Source organism: Hemitrygon akajei, chromosome 3 (assembly GCF_048418815.1).
Source record: "Hemitrygon akajei chromosome 3, sHemAka1.3, whole genome shotgun sequence".
NCBI lineage: Eukaryota > Metazoa > Chordata > Chondrichthyes > Myliobatiformes > Dasyatidae > Hemitrygon > Hemitrygon akajei.
In genome coordinates this window covers 150,452,469-150,468,926 of record NC_133126.1, presented here as the reverse complement: position 1 = coordinate 150,468,926, position 16,458 = coordinate 150,452,469, and positions in this window count along the sequence as shown.

Sequence of the window (16,458 nt, the reverse complement as noted above, 5' to 3'; positions counted from 1 at the left end):
GAAATGATAACGCTGAGCAATTTAAAGTCGCTAACCCTTATCCACATCTGATCCCCTGATGAGGACTAGTTCATGAACCTCCCGTTTCCTCTTTCTGAAGTCAATAATCAGCTCATTGGTCTTGCTGACATTAAATGAACACCATTGTCATCGTGAAAATCTCAACCAGATTTTCAGTCTCCCTCCTATATGCTAATTCATCACCACCTTTGATACAGCCAACAAACAATCTTCTGCCTTGCAGCTTAAAGGATTCCAGTAGCTCAAGAGGGACTGAAGGTGTACAATATTGCTAGTTCAATAAATGTTCAGAATTTCCTGCCATTATGTCACAGTAGGTGCTCCTCCTCTCCATACACTGTCATAATGTAGTTATTGTGCATCCTGGAAAACCTACTTCCAAGCTATTAGTAAAATTTCAGAAGTGACTACTCAGAAGAAGCCTGGAATAAATGCAGGCTGTCCAACTTCTCAGATGCAGCCATGGAATTTTTATTAAACCCAGATCTGACTGCAATGAACAAAATTCTTCTTTTTCTCATGGGAATTAGTGTGGGGTGGAATTCTGATATCAAAGCACAATGGAAGTATTATCGCAGGGAGTTGAAAAATTCCTGTGATGAGTTCTCACAGAATGAATCCATTGAGACTGAACTGCTGTCAAAGTCGTGCATCTTTTCCTTAAGTGAATATCGACATTTTACATAGATCAAAGCTGACCATCCAGATGCGAGTTTCAAGGAAGTTCGTTTATGACAATACCCTCCTCAACATAATTCGATGCACTAGATTTAAGACGTGACTGAGCACGGGACATCTTCAGTATGAAGCAGGTGCAAGTGGTACAGGAAGAAATGTGATCTCCTATCTCATCTGTTCCTGGCTGGTGAGCTCATGGACCAAAAGCTCCTAGGAGTTATTTTTAAAAGTAATGAATAATTGCTGCCAATGTTTGGGAAATCCTGTTGCTCTCTTTTGGATGCCACCATTCTATGTGGCAGAGTTAATATCAACAGCAAAGGCATCATTCAGAAATGCTCATGTTGGTACCAGGCTGGCATGAAACTCTCTTCTGTTTCATCTCTTTGTACATGTATAAATAAAGCAGATGATTACAAAGTTCAGTAATTAATTCATTAAATTATAATTTTAAGTGCATTCATCTCTCTAAAACATATGTCAAGTTGAATTCAAAGAACACATTCATAACCTCTCTTCAATCTTCATAAAATCTAACCTCCAACTAATTTACCCTGGAACCTTGTTTTGTGTGAACATCTGTATTGTTAGGGACTCTAGGTTAATTCCTGAACAAGAAAGAAAAAGAAGGAAATGCTGATAATTATTCCAGAATTCTGGAATTCTCTTCCAAATTATCTTTGCCCCTCCACATCCCCAAACCTAATTTAGTAAATCTCCTAGGAAATGTCCTGGGATGGTTTGATACATTAAAGCAGTAAATGCAAGTTGTTGTTGTTGTTAGTTGGACGCATTACTGTGGGTGGAGCGTAATGTGAAACACAAAAGCTGACACAGAATATCTTTCTGCTGAAATACATAAGTTCTGTGTAATCCATATAAATTTCATCTCAGACATTCAGACTCAATTCTTTACTCAAAAATCTAATATTTTTCTTCAAAAGTGTAATTGTACAAGTTACAGTCTTTGCTGGCCCAACAGCTTTTCACATGCCCCTGCCTGGGTTTTGCTGGCATGGTCTAGTGTGTATGTTGGTACTAGATCTGGAATGGAATGTTCAAAATAGTGTGAAGGCAATGAGTTACCTTGTACAAAAGGACCTCGCTGGTAGACATTAGTTAATTTCTTGTGTGAAAAAACAGATCGGCACTTGTGAGTTTCAGAATCAGAATCAAAATCGGGTTTATTATCAGTGCCTTATATGACATGAAATTTGTCGCTTTCCCAGCAACAGTACAGAGCAAAGGCATAAAATTTACTATAAATTACAAAATAAATAAGGAAGACAAAAAAGAATAATCCACCAGAAGAAGCAGGATCTCCCAGTGGCCGCCCATTTTAGTTCCACTTCCCATTCCCATTTCCATTCCGATATGTCAGTCCATGGCCTCCTCTACTCTAATGAGGCCAACCTCAGGATGGAGGAACAACACCTTATATTCCATCTGGGTAGCCTCCAACCAATAGCATGAACATCGATTTCTCAAACTTCTGGTAATGGCCCCTGCCCTTCACCATTCCCCATTCCCTTTTCCCTCTGTCACCTTATCACCTTGCCTGCCATCACCTCCCTCTGGCATTCCTCCCCCCTTTGCTTTCTTCCACGGCCTTCTGTTCTCTCCTATTGAACTCTCCCTTCTCCAGCCCTGTATCTCATTCTCCAATCAACTTCCCAGGCCATCTTCAGACACCGCCTCTTGAAGATATCTTCAATACTAGAGAGAATTGTGCCTGTGATGGAGTTGTTGACTCTACAACCCACTGCAGACTCTTCCGATTTTGGGCATTGGAACCTCCATAACAGTCAGAATGCTGTCTACCATTCATCTCTAGAAATTTGGAGGTGCAGAAAATTACATGGATAAATACGATCGTAAATTTTCCTTTAAATAATGACGTGAAACGTGTTCTGAAGTTACCTAATTCTAACATTAATCAAAAATTTCAGACCATTTTTGGGGGAAACTACAGTGTCAGTTGTGACCTGTTCTTCTGGCTGAAAGCAGAACCATGAGCAGATGGAATGCAAGTATGATCCAATGGTTCATGATGCTCTCCTATTCCAATCACTGCTAATAATCTACTGGGTTTTACAGGGAGAGATTGTCTGCTTAAAAGCAGCCAAAACCCTCATTTTCACTATTGAAGTTTCATTATATCAAAGGAATCTTGGCTAATTAAATAATGTCTGCAGACAAAAATGACCATGTAGGGTAAATGTTGGACCTTGGAAATACAGGTTCACTCTCCTGGGAAGTCCTGGACACATGTTTTCTTCCCTCCAGGGTCATCATTCTGAATTGTTGCATGCTACTCACCACTGAGCACTTGGCCAAGGATCATCTAACCATTTTCTGAGCTTTGACAGTAAGAAAATCACATAACTGTGTGACATGATACAAGTTTTTGCTGCCACAGATATTAGACCAGTCACTAAGAGAACTATCAGGAATAAAATTAATGATGCCATCAGCATGATAGGTCAAGGGAGAATCTTCAGTTGAGCTCCTGCTTTATATTTGGTCAATCCACTCTCAATAAGATGCTAAATCATAATGGAACTAATGGCAGAGAATTCTTCTCTTTATCTTTGATATTTTATGTAGCGATGATCTTTTAAAAGGCTGTCAGAGGATTTCATTGTTTACAAAAGCAGGGACTTATGCACATTGATTCCATATCTAAATTCTGGACATCCAGTATATTGCCATCTGATGAGCAACATGAACTTATTAGAATAACAAGACATTTTTTAACCTCAAGATCCTTAATGGAGAAAAGGAAAGTATCTTAAGTATGCAAAATAAAAAGAATATAATATACATATTATAACTGCATGGCCTACCTCATTTAACATCAGTAGGTGTGATATGTTTACATTGAGTAAGTCAGGTGATATTGATACAGTAAATTTGCTTCACTACAAACTGCTGTGGAATTTCAGGTGCAGTGAAACTATGGTAAACATGAGAAAATGTAATCCAGATCTGGGAATGTGCATAGATAACAACAAGGAGGATCTATGAGTAAACATCTACAAAACTTAAACTGTGTATTGTTAAACAAAGCTGAAAATTGATAACTAAATTTTGGGATAATATAGTTCACAATGCAGGATTCTGTTCCATTTAAAAAACATACATATCTCTGCTACTTAAACACAGCTATTAATAAAATATATGGAAAATATTACAGACTAAATGACGTTTTTCCATTGAAGGCACACAGTCTTTATTTTGGAAACAGACTATCTGCTGAAGTTTAAAATCTGCTTTCAGAAACAAAGTTGTATTTGGTGATGATACATCCATTTGAAACCAGCAACATGAGAAAAGAGGTAAGTAAATAAGGTCACTGAGAATACTACTTTAAAAGTTATTCCAGCAGAAGTTAGAGAAGTAGTCTTAGCTTCAAGTGAAGGGTCTTCCTCCATATCATGCTGGGGGTTGAAGAAGGAAAACGTTTGATATGATTTTGAATTTCCCATGTTTTCTAAGTACTACTCACCCCTTGAGTCACAGGGGACAGATAGAGCAGGCATTGCTCACTCATTGCTTTTAAAATAAATGAGAGGATTTGTTAAGCATTGCATCCATAACTTGGCTTGTAAAGATGCCATGTTTTTAAAAAGAAATTTGGCAAATTATTGAAATGATGTAAGTATAGTACAATAAGAAAAATGGGGATGCAGCGAATTAGAAACAGAAAATACTCTGAGCGATCAGGAGCACCAGCATATTCTATGGAAAGAGAAATAATTAATCTTTTGAATTGAAACTCCATCATCAGAACTGAGAAAGAGAACAGTAGTTTATTTTCTAAGTTGAAGAAAAGATAGCAGTGAGTGCTGACTACAGGGCCTGGTAACGTAGTGATTATAGTGCTGCACTAGTGATTCAGTGGAGTAACTCAGGAATTTTAATCACAGAGCAAAGCTGTTTGGCCCATTTTACCAGAGGCAGCTCTATGAAAGAACTGTCCAATGAGTCCACTCCCTGCCATTTGTTCTTTTAAAATATTAATCAAATCCCTTTTGAAAAATATTATTAGGCAGCTTTCAGCTCACATTCAAGAAGAGCACTCTGGATCATCGCAAGTCACTGCAGAAAAGATTTTCTTAACTTCCCTCTTGTTCATTAGCTTGTGCTCTTGCTATTAACCATCCTTCATATGAGAAAATTCTTTATTCGATCAATTTTCCCATATACTATTCTTATAAATCTTCATTAGGCATTTTTTCTCTCTCAGGAGAATAGTTCCAAGTTCTCTTGCCTCTCTAGATAACTAAAGACCTTCAGCACAAATCCAGTAAATCTCAGTTGCTTCTTCAAGGCTTTAACATAAGGCCATAAAACATAGGAGCAGAATTAGATCATTTAGCCCAACGAGTCTGTTCCGCCAATCAAACATGACGATTCTTTTCTCTCTTCCTCAACCCTATTCCCAGCCTTCTCCAATCAAGAACCTATTAATCTCAGCCTTAAATGTACCCAAAGACCTGGCCTCCACAGCTGCCAGTGGTATCAAATTCCACAATTTCGCCATCCTGTGGCTAAAGAAATTTCTCCACATCTCTGTTTCAAGTGGACACCCCTCTATCCTGAGGCTGTGCCCTCTTGACCTAGACTCCGCCACCATAGGAAGCATCCTTTTCCACATCTACTCCATCTATACCTATTAACATTCAAAATGTTTCAGTGAGATCCCCCTCATCCATCTAAATTCCAGCAAGTACAGACCCAGAGCAATCAAACGTTCTTCGTAAGATAATTGTTTCTCAGAAGCATCCTTGTGAACCACCTCTGAACCCTCTCCAATGTCAGCACATCTTCTCTTAGATGAGGACTCCAAAGCTGTTCACAATACTCAAGGTGAGGTCTCACCAGTGCCTCAGCATCACATTCCTGCTCTTGTATTCTAGACCTCTTGAAATGAATGCTAACAATGCATTTGCCTTCCTCACCACTGACTAAACCTGCAAGTTAACCTTTAGGGTGTTCTGCACAAGGACTCTCAAGTCCTGTTGCATCTCAGATTTTTGGATTTTCTCCCCATTTGGAAAATAGGTTGCACATTTATTCCTACTACCAAAGTGCATGACCACACATCTTTCAACAATGTATTTCATTTGCCACTTTCTTTCCCATTCTCCTAATCTGATTAAATCCTTCTGCAGCCTTCCTGCTTCATCAACACTACCTGTCCCTCCACCAATCTTTGTATCATCTGCAAACTTGACAACAAAGCTGTATCTTCTATCATCTAAATTGTTGATATACAGCATAAAAAAACAGTGGTCCCAACACTGGTTTGTTTGACATATTTGACACTGTGCTGCCCTGAATGAGAAATCTCCGTTTGGAGCCTAATCTGTGAATTACTGGCATTTAGCAACTTTCTTTGCTTTGGTGTTTAATGGGTCTGCTTGTAAAGACAAGGATAATATGTGTTTTTTGAATAGTTGTACTAATCACCTGCTGCCTTCAAAGAATCTTGGTAATCAACCCTGCCTTCTCAACAAGCCACACATAGACTCCTTCACCTAATCCTCCATTTTCCCATGGACTCTTTACAAATATGCCACTTTGCTTATATTCAGCCAGATATTCCATTCAGACACCAGCACTCATGTAAAGAGATCGAAGGGCCATAGGCCACAAGACATAGGAGTAGAATTAGGCCATCTGGCCAATTGGGTCTGCTCCACCATTCCATCATGGCTGAGTTATTATCCCTCTTAACCTATCCTCCTGCTTCTCCTTGTAACCTTTGACACACTTACTAATCAAGAACCTATTGATGTCCACTTAAAATATAACCAATTACTTGGCATTGACAGCTGTATGTGGCAATGAATTCCACAGATTCACCACTTCCTGGCTAAAGATATTCCTCCTCATCTCTGGTCCATGTTTCCCTGCAGCTTCTACAGGCCAAAGCCAGCAGCTGGCAGAGTCTAATGGTTAACATAGGCTTCTTCAAACTTCTCAGTGACAGTCATGAGATAGAGATAGAGATAGAGATAGAGATAGAGAGAGAGAGAGAGAGAGAGAGAGAGAGAGAGAGAGAGAGAGAGAGAGAGAGAGAGAGAGAGAGAGAGAGAGAGAGAGAGAGAGAGAGAGAGAGAGAGAGAGAGAGAGAGAGAGAGACTCATTATTTGAAATGTGAAATAAGATAATATTTTAAACTTTTGTGATATTATTTTCATTTCTGACAGGTGGCTGGTGTTGGCTAATGCCAAAGGCATTCAGTAACAGAGACAACTGTGACAGTCAGTGAGCTGGTCCAGGGCCCTGCTCTCCCATTGTCAAAGTCGTTCTATGAATGCAGCTGGTTGCCTGCACTGCAAGCAGCCATGTCAAAGTGCTAGGATCAGGAGACTGTGCAGTGTCAGGCTGGAAGAAGCACTTTGTTTGGCCTTGGAGTAGGCAGTGATTTCAAGCAGCAGAAGATCTGCTCCATTTTATTTTCTGTTTCTCTTTTATTATTTACCAATATTAAATATTAACTGTTCTATGTCTGCCAATGTCTCCATGAAATTTTTTGATAATGATTTGTCTATTCTCTACATTCCAAGTTTTTGTATTATCTGCTTAAGCAAGTCCAGACCATTAAAAAAATTAAATAGAACATTTGCCCTGATACTGATACTTGGGGCAAATGAGATAACATTGTTCTCCAGTCTGATCAAAAACTCTTCATTACTCTTCTGCTTTCTGTGGTTTAGTTAACACTATACACACAGACCATATCTCTTCACTTTCATTGACTTTCATTTTGTAAGAAGCACATCATTTGAGTATTTCATCAATTGCCTTCTGAAAGTCTTTACACTTTGACTTCAAATCTCACCATGGCAGTTGGAAAATTTATGGCTAGTTTTAAAATAGAATTAACCACAATTTTCTGCGAAATTGTTAAATTGTTGTGAAATCCCAGCTGATATCCATTGGGTAAAAAACAACAAATTTACATTTATATGCATCTTTAAAGCCCCAAAATATTTCCAATGTGTTTCACAGGAACATTTACAAACCAGCCTGGAATGAGACAATGGGTTGTATAAGCTTTGTGAAAGAGAGCTGTTTTAAGGATTGTTCTGAGGAACAGCGTGATGCAGGGGGGTTAGAAAGGATTAGTGAGGGATTCCAACTTTGCGAGATTGGCATCTGAAAGCACACTCAGCAACTATACAGCCATTCAATTCCAGTATGTTCAAGCAGCCAAACTTGAACATACTTGAACTTTACACAGAGGGTAAAGGGGCAGAAGAGACATGAAGATGCGAAGATATTGCAGAGGGTAAAGGGGCAGAAGGGACTCAACGATGTGGAGATATCTCAGAGGACAACGGATTAGAAGGGACTGTAAAGATGATAGAAAATGAAAGGCTTTAAAAAAAATTTAAAATTGAATGTTTCCTTAAATAGGATCCAATGTCATTTAGTAATTGTTTACAGGGCTGATGGGTGAAAGGAATTTCATGTACAATATATATGGTCAGTAGAGTTTTGATTGGTCTCAAGTTTATAAAGATTAGAATGAGACAGGCTGTCTAACTCTACACTGGAACAGCTATGCTCAAGGATAGTGAAGACAAGGGTGAAGGTTTTTGGTCGCTGATAGGCTAAATCAGATGTGAGTCAAGCAACTTTTGATAGTCTGGGAACTGGCAAAGTCCTATCCTCATCCACCTTAGCCTGTATTTGACTTCTTTCCCACAACAATGGATTAATTCTTAACTGCTCTCTGAAGCAACCTAACTAGCCATTTAGTTACAGCAAAATGTTTCAGCACCCTAGATAAAGGCCTGTCACCAGAACCTAAGAATCTTCACAGCCGAGGTCTGTAAAAGTCTAACCACTAATGCCTACATCTGAAAATTTAAATGAAATATTGATCATATTTATGAAGATTTTATGAAAAACAGGACAGAATAGATCATGCCACAGAAAGGCCAGAACATGAACTTTCATGAACTTGGGCCAGTGGTGTCAGTAGTAGTAAGAGGAAACAGTAGAAAAGGAAGGAAAATGTAGAAATAAAATGATAAGGAAAATTGTGTATTACTCGATAACAATAAGCACTAAGAGAAACAGCAACGGGGAGAAACTGAATAGTGCTGGAAAAGTGCATAGGAATCACAATATCCTATGTACATGCATCCAATAAATTGCGCAGTGTACAACTAGAGTGTCCAATTTAGCAAGCAACCAGAATCAAATGAAGCCAATTAATATTGGGTGGATTTATGCCTACATCATGCCATTGGTGTAAGTCAAGGGAGAGATTTTGAAAGAATAAACATTTGAAAAACATTTGATGCCCTGGTTAGTGAGGTAGAAGAACAGATATCTTCTGTCCATTGGGCCCAGGAAACCCTCAGAGAGACAGTAGAAAGAGGACACATTTTAGATTAAGATCAGAAATATCTGGACAACAAATGTACATACATCAGAATGATCTTTATGGACTACAGCTCAGTATTCAATACCATCGTCCCCTCAAAACTAATCAATAAACTTCAAGACCTTGGCCTCAAACCCTCTTTGTGCAATTAGATCCTTGATTTCCTCACTTGCAGATTCCAGTCAGTTTGGATTGGCAACAACATCTCTCCCACCATCTCCATCAGCACAGGTGCTTAGTCCCCTGCTCTACTCGCTTTACACTTATGACTGTGAGGCTAAGTCCAGCTCCAATGCCATATTCAAGTTTGCTTATGACACTGTCTAAGGCCAAATCAAAGGGGTGATGAATCACCATGTAGGAGGGAAATTCAAAATCTGGCTGAGTGGTGTCCTAACAAAAACATCTTACTCAATGTCAGCAAGACCAAGGAGCTGATTATTGACTTCAGGAGGAGGAAACCAGAGGTCCATGAGGAAGTCCTCATTGGAGGAACAGAGCTGGAGAGGGTCAACAATTTTAAATTTATTGGTGTTATTATTTCAGAGAACCTGTCCTGGGCCCAATACATAAGTGCATTTATGAAGAAGCTCAGAAGTATCATGACTTCCTTAGAAGTTTACAAAATTTTAGCATGACATCTAAAACTTGACAAACCTCTATAGATGTGTAATGAAGAGTATATTGACTGGCTGCATCACAGTCTGGCATGGAAACACCAATGCCCTTGTATGGAAAATACTACAGAAGGTAGTGGATATGGCTGGATCCATCAGCCCATTGAGCTACACGAAGTGTTGTCGTGGGAAATCAGCATCCATCATCAGGGACCCCCACCACCCAGAGCATGCTCTCTTCTTGCTACTGCCATCAAAAAGCTTCAGGACTCACACCACCAGGTTCAGGAACAGTTATTACCCCTCAGCCATCAGGGTCTTGAACTAATGGGGATAGCCTCACTCAACTTCACTTGCTCTGTCATTGTCATGTTTCCACAATCTATGGGTCCACTTTCAAGGACTCTACATCTCATGTTCTCAATATTTTTTGCTTATTCATTTATTTATGTATTTGCACAGTTTGTTGTGTTTTGCACATTGATTGAATGCCAATTTGGTGTGGTTTTTAATTGATTCTGTATGATTATTGATCTATTATGGAATTATTGAGTATTCCTGCAAGAAAATTAATGTCAGGGTTGTAAATGGTGACAAATATATATACTTTGATAATAAACTTACTTTGATCTTTGAACTTAGAACTTTGAATAAAGTCAGACATGATTAGCATGATATTGAGAAACTGCATATTTTTAGTGTAGAACAGAAGGGAGAGATATTGGAACAAAGGTAGATGGTGTGAAATTCCCAGTGGAGAGAGTACATAAAGTATCTGAGCAAAGTGAAAAATTCAAAGGACTGATTTGCAGCTCTTGAGTACTACAGTAGAAATTTTACTCTTTTGTAACCTTTACTGATAAACTCAACTAAAGAATTATACTTCAATTTTCCCAGTGAGTGGGAATGGGGACAAGGGCAGGTGTTGGGAAAAGTTGGTTTAGATGCTATTAACTAGATTGACCTAGAAAATATTTTATTACATTTTAAGCATGCTACGCCTTTGTGGTCACACCAGTGCTGCCAATGGAAGTTACACAAAAAAGCAAGGTCTTCAGTTGCAAAAATGTTGTTGGATTTCCCTTGGTAACTGTGCTGACTTATTGCAACTCTTACTGAAGCCTGTGTTTAGCCTTGTGTGGTTAACTTTTGCAACCACCACAAAAAGATGTACCTCGGTACAAAGTACACCTTCCCAGCTGCAGTAATGTGCCAGGGTGGTTAGGGAGGAACTTGATGGAACGGTCAGGAACAGACTTCACTTAGATCGGGGTTCCCAACCTGGGGTCCACAGACCCCTCAGTTAATGGTAAGTTTCTGTGGTGAACTACATATACCTGTCTGGACACGCCCCCCCTGCTGACTGCTCCTGTGGCTCCTCCCACTGACTGTGGCTCCTCCCACAGACCCCGGTATAAAGGCGATTGAGGCCTGAGCCCTGCCCAGTCTCCAGGATGTAGCATGGTGGTCAATTACTGCTTGTTCTTTCTTCCAGTCAATAAAATCCGATATCTCGCCTCCCGTCTCAGAGAGTTATTGATGGTGCATCAGTGTCCATGGCACAAAACAGGTTGAGAACCCTTGACTTAGATTATGTTCTTTGTGCAAGGGGACCAAGAGCTCATCAAGCAAGTCTTTGTTAGGTTTTTATGAATACCCATACTTTGGGGAAGGGGGTAGAAAACAATGCTTAGGAAAAAAATCTCCTGCCAGAAAGTTCAGCAGTCTAATTTCCTGACAGGTGTTAAAACTACAAGAAACGTGTACAAAGTTGTCCTACTCAGGACCCAGCCAATTTCTAATTACAGTGAACAGTTTTTTTTTGGTTGATAAGAACACAAAATGCTGGCAGAACTCAGCAGGCCAGACAGCATCTATGGGAGGAGGTAGTGACGACGTTTCGGGTCGAAACGGTTGAAGTTGGTGCAAAGCAGTTTCAAGCCTACTGGCTTCACTACTGGATGTTTTTTTCCCCACAGTGATGACCTTTCCATATGACTCCAGAAAGAATCTATTCAGTCAATGTAAGGTTGATATGAAGAAGATGTGAGGTGAATGAGATTCAAATTCACTCCTACACACTGAACTTATGGGGTTGCTGGACAAGCTATAAAAACTTCACAGCTTTAAATCTTTATTTGGTGGAGCCGAGGTTCCCAGAAGAAAAATATTATTCTTTCAGCCCTGTCCTCCTCCACTTCTTACATTATTCCTACTCACAGATTAGCCTTGCTACTTGCAGCTTCTTAATATATAACCTCCAAAAGCCAGAAGTGATCATTTTAACCAAATTGATTATTCTGACCTTCCATACTGAATGACTCTCTGGTCAGTGTTTTTACAACCTAATTGATTCAATCTTAGGTCACAAATACAGTAATGTCAAACTCTGACTTAGCTTCCTGTAACTAATTTGTTCATTTTATATATATTGCAAACATTGGGATACTTTTAGAGTTACATTTTGAATTTTGTTTTTTTTTTCTTTTTGTAATACCTGTAATAAAGTTCCAAATTTGTTGTACTCTTGTGAAAGGGACCAGGACTTTCCTTGAAGAACCAAGGAGCTCTCTAACGAACATCTAAAGATTTCAGAAAAAGGAGATACAGAAGGGCCTGATACTGTTATGTTTAATTATCTCTTTTTTCCTTGCTAGGGTTTTGGCTGTTCACAATAGCCTTTGCCCTAATGCATCTGAATTCATCCCCATTCTTCAACTTACACTCATGGCCAGATTTGTAAGTACACCTGCGCACCTGCTTGTTTATACAATATCTAATCAGCCAATCATGTGACAGCAACAATACATAAAAAGCATGCAGACATGGTCAAAAGTTTCATTTGTTGCTCAGACCAAACATCAGAATGGAGAAGAAATGTGATCTAAGTAACTTTGACCGTGGAATGATTGTTGGTGCCAAACGGGGTTGTTTGAGTATCTCAAAAACAGCTGATCTCCTGAGATTTTCAAGCACAATATTCTCTCTACAGAAAACGGTGCAAAACAAAAAAAAATCTCGCGAGTGGTAATTTTGAGGGTGAAAATGCCTTACTCATGAGAGAGGTCAAAGGAAAATGGCCAGACCAGGTCAAGCTGACAGGAAGGTAACAGTAAATGAAATAACCACACATTACAACAGTAGTGTTCAGAAGAGAATCTTGGAGTGGTTGGGCTACAGCAGCAGAACACCATAAACATACACTCAGTGGCTACTTTATTAGGTACAGGAGCTACATAGTAATGTACTGCTGAGTGTAGCTGGTCTTTGGGATAAAAGCTATTAATCAGCTCTTCGAAGAATGTGGATAAATTCACAATTATTCCCATTGGAGCAGCTGTATTTAATCATTGTCAATTTTCAAACAGAATGATACTTCATATAGAAATGGACTGATTAATCTGCAGATTTATGATCAGCAACCTGAATGAAGATGATCCAATCGAAGCAGAGAGATTGAGAGAGGAAGCAAAATTAGTTCCATGTTGACTGGCATACAAATCACACAGTTGTGGATTTTTAATCTACTGATGTTGTATCTAGATATAGTTCAATAAATGTACCAGATTGACCACTGATGAATATAATGAAAACTGGCAATGAAAACGTGGGGTTAATCTTGTAATGTGGAAAGATGGAGAGATGATCTTGTGGTGTCAGCTATCAGATGATACTAAGGTAGGTGGCGTTGTGGATAATGAAGTAGGTTTTCAAAGTTTGCAGAGAGATTTAGGCCAGTTAGAAGAGTGGGCTGAACAATGGCAGATGGAGTTTAATGCTGATAAGTGTGAGGTGCTACATTTTGGTAGGAATAATCCAAATAGGACATGCATGGTAAATGGTAGGGCATTGAAGAATGCAGTAGAACAGAGTGATCTAGGAATAATGGTGCACAGTTCCCTGAAGGTGGAATCTCATGTGGATAGAGTGGTGAAGAAAGCTTTTGGTATGTTGGCCTTTATAAATCAGAGCATTGAGTATAGGAGTTGGGATGGAATGTTCAGATTGTGCAAGGCATTGGTAAGGCCGAATTTGGAGTATTGTGTACAGTTCTGGTCACTGAATTATAGGAAAGATGTCAACAAAATAGAGAGAGTACAGAAAAGATTTACTAGAATGTTACTTGGGTTTCGGCACCTAAGTTACAGGGAAAGATTGAACAAGTTAGGTCTTTATTCTTTGGAGCATAGAAAGTTGGGTGGGGACTTGATAGAGGTATTTAAAATTATGAGGGGGATAGATAGAGTTGACATGGATAGGCTTTTTCCATTGAGAGTAGGGGAGATTCAAACAAGAGGACATGAGTTGAGAGTTAGGGAGCAAAAGTTTAAGGGTAACACAAGGGGGAATTTCTTTACTCAGAGAGTGGTAGCTGTGTGGAACGAGCTTCCAGTAGAAGTGGTAGAGGAAGGTTCGGTATTGACATTTAAAGTAAAATTGGATAGGTATATGGACAGAAGTGGAATGAGGGTTATTGGCTGAGTATGGGTCAGTGGGACTAGGTGAGAGTAAGCGTTCAGCACGGACTAGAAGGGCCGAGATGGCCTGTTTCCGTGCTGTAATTGTTATATGGTTATTTTATATTAAATTTACTCAGATCCCTCGAGTCAAGTAAAAATATATCATCACAGAATAAGAAATTTTGTTGTCATTTACTAGATTCTTTTGACTCTTTCACAACTGTGGTAGTTTAGTCCTGGCTCAGTGTAAACATACACTAGTACAGGAGAAGAGCTCATCCTACAATAAGAACCTCATACTCCTGAAACATATGGGTACATTAATATTCTGGGGGCTACCTTTAACTTCTGAAGAAGTGATCTCGTTCCTTATAGGACACTAGATTTTTGCAGTATCAACTCACTGTTTTTTGTAATCTAAAGATTTATGAGTAATCTGCATTGGAAACCTGACTAATATTCACTTGCATCAAACTTTGCTCATCTTTAATAGAAAATATTGGAAGAAATATAATGATGGGTCAAACACAATAGAGATATTCAATGTAATAAAGAGCTTCTGCTGTAATGAAAGTTCATCAACATTGACTCTGTTCTCCTTTCAACAGACACTGCCAGATCTGTGGAGTTTTTCCAATGTTTTCTCTTCTTATTCCAGATTTTGAGCAACAGCAGAATTTTAATCTTGTAGAATGATGTATAATGCATTCAGCCTAAACTAAAGTCTGAATTGATGACTCATTCACCAGGGAGCACCTAAAGAGGAAAGTCAGCATGTAGGAAGGAGATTGAAAATCTGGTTGAATGGTACCACAACAACCTCTAACTCAAACACAGCAAAACCAAAGAGCTACAGGAGGAAGAAACTAGAGGTCCATGATCCAGTCCTCACTGGGAGTTAGGAGATGGAAAGAATCAGGAACTTTAAATTCCTTGGTGTTTTCATATCAGGTGATCTGTCCTGGGACAAGCACATTACAAAGAATGTACAACAGTACTTCCATTTACTAAGAATTTCCATGGATTCGGCATGTTATCTAAAGCTTCAACAAGTTTCTATGGCTGCTCAGTGGAGAGTATCCTGACTGCTTGCATCACAGGAAACACCAATGCTGAAGAACAGAAAAAGCCTACAAAAAGTCGTGGATACAGCCAAGTCCATCACAGTCAGAGCCCTCTCTGTTATTGAGCACATTTACAAGGAGCGTTACCATGAGAAGCAGCATCCATCACCAAGGATCTGCTCCATCCAGGCCAAAGCTCTCTTCTCTCTGCTGTGATTGGGAAGGAGGTACAAAAGCCTTAGGTCCCATGCACCAGGTTCAGGAACAGTTATTATCCTTCATAATGATGCTCCTGTACCAGTGGATAACTTCACTCACCTCAACACTGAACTGATTCCACAACCTGTGGACTTACTTGCAAGGACTCTATAACATATATTCTCAGTATTATTTATTTACTTATTTATTAGTATTATTTGCTTGTTCTACTGTGAATGCCTGCAAGAAAATGAACCTCAAGGTAGTATATGATGATATATACAGAGTTTGATAATAAATTTACTTTGAACTTTTGAATTATATAAGAACATGACATTTGAATTTTTTGGAGTTAAATGTTTAGCGATTTGTTTATAAATAATTAAAATATTCATAATTATTAAGACTGAGGCATTTGAAAAGCTATGCTGAAGAAATAGTCACTTAATGCTTTTAAATTTTGAAAAGAAACCCATAAATTGAATTTAGTTTGTGGCCTAAGGTAGAAGGAGTCAATTTTAGAAATCCTAGCACATTTATTTTTCCTACATTTACACACTTAGTCCAGCGGTCGTGGAGCATACGGATCCCGTCTTTGTAGAAGTCGGCGTCTTGGACCTCCAGAAGTGGTTCACAGCATGGGGTGATTGAGAAGTTCGTGGCCTAAGGTAAAAGGAGATGAGTTATAACTTCAAGCTTTCTGCATTTTCACTCAGAGTTGAACTGCACGTGCATGTAACGAGAGCTGTATAACTCATCTCCTTCTACCTTAGGCCATGAGCTTATCAATCACCCCTGCTGTGGACCACTTCTACAAAGAAGGGATCTGTATGCTCCACGACTGCTGGACTAAGTGTGTAAATGTAGGTGAGAAGTTGAAAAATAAATGTGCTAGGTTTTCTTAAATTGACTCCTTCTACCTTAGGCCACGAACTTATCAATCACCCCTAGTGATACCTTTGCTTGCCTCTATGACTTTCAAACTGGTAGCAGCAATGTGAAGCCTTGCT